Source organism: Austrofundulus limnaeus, unplaced genomic scaffold, assembly GCF_001266775.1.
Source record: "Austrofundulus limnaeus strain Quisiro unplaced genomic scaffold, Austrofundulus_limnaeus-1.0 Scaffold1911, whole genome shotgun sequence".
Classification (NCBI taxonomy): Eukaryota; Metazoa; Chordata; class Actinopteri; order Cyprinodontiformes; family Rivulidae; genus Austrofundulus; species Austrofundulus limnaeus.
This window is the reverse complement of record NW_013954313.1, coordinates 41,249-42,964: the sequence shown is the minus strand read 5'-3', so window position 1 is coordinate 42,964 and position 1,716 is coordinate 41,249.

The following is a 1,716-nucleotide window of genomic DNA, read 5'->3' as shown; positions in this document are numbered from 1 at the left end:
GCGTTATACAACATAAACAGTGATTTATCATTGAACAGTTCTCTTACCTTGTACAGGACTCCAACTGATTTGGCTTTTTTTTTTTGTTCTTAAACCATTTATATGATGTTTCCATGTCAGTTTTTTATCAATAATGACACCTAGAAACTTCACTTCACTGACTCTACAGATCTACATCATTAATTTTAATTGAAACATCTACAGTTCTCTTATTGTTACAGAAAATCATATAATTTATGTACAAGTTTAATGATGATTTATTTAGTTGAAACCAACTTTGTATTCTCACAAATTCTGTCTGTATCATGTCCAACATTTGTTTTATATCATTACTGAAACAAAAGAATGTTGTGTCATTAGCAAATAGAACACACCTAAAAAATCCCGACACATTGACCAAATCGTTCACATACAAAATAAATAATTGGACAGCTCTGTTCTAACCTATCAGGACAGGGCCTGGGCTGTGATTATGTGAACATGTTTGATGTATTTGGGCCGCCCCTTCTCTCACCTTCGCTGTAAAACACCTTTTTTGCACTCTGTCTTTGTATATCCTTTTCTGACAGCCTATCACACATTGATTTGTCCAAAATGAAAAGTGTGAGGTGATTGCAGAATCTTCTACATGTTTATAGAAGAATGGAAACATGGGAAAGTTTTGCCCCCAGGCCACTGTGGCAGTTTATGTTTGCACATTTCCTCAGCTGGTTGTCCTGCTGTCTTTACAGTTCCCACTCTCCTTGTCTTCCATGAATAAATATGTGGGCGTATTTACTGCTTCTTTCACACATCAGCCACTCAGGCGTAGATAACAAGGATCCAGGGTGAGTTAGGAAGGCGATGACTTCGCTGGAAGTGATAATATGAGACTGATTTTCAGCCTGAGGTGCTGGGGCTATCCCACCACATCCATACCACATAATAACACCAGACCTCTGCTAAACAACACTCTGCACCTTTATTACTCCAGATAGGGAGGCATCATCATCATCATCATCATCATCATCATCATCATCATCATCATCATCATCATCATCATCATCATCATCTCTAAGGTTATGGCTTTAAATATAGGAGCACTGAAGGAAAGCCCACTGCTGGAAAATCACCCCACAAAGCACTTCATTTATTCTATTGGCCGTCCACACCCTCTATACACAAATAATTTGTTTATTTTAATTTCCAAGGGACAGAAAGATCAATTATAATGTTTGATTACCAATTACATATGAATAACAATTAAAAAAAATCTGACCATTTTTAATTATGGAGAAAAGATGTAAAAAGATGTGATGTTGAAAAAGGAAGTGTCAAAACGTGTTAGATTTGTGTAGCTGTTTATTTCATATTAAACATAGTTGGCCCAGGTTTCAGTGCTCTGTGATGTGAGCACACCTCTCTGGTTGTCTTTACTGCATTTACTCTTTTTATAAATTAAAGGGAAGTTAATCACACTGCCCGTCTTTATCATGCTGTGGATTACAAAAACAAAAGTGGTTAAAAATTTAAAAAGCTTTTAAACCATTTAAAAATAATTTTAAAACTTTTTACTTTTTAAAATGTAAAAGTTTTAACTTCTAAGACACAAGTGTACACTGAAAAAATAAATTGTAAGATTTTCTTGGAAAAAAAATCCTTGTAACAATTTGCTCTAACGTTTGTTAAGTAAATTTAAATGCTTCAAATTCATGTAATATTTACTCATCATTATCT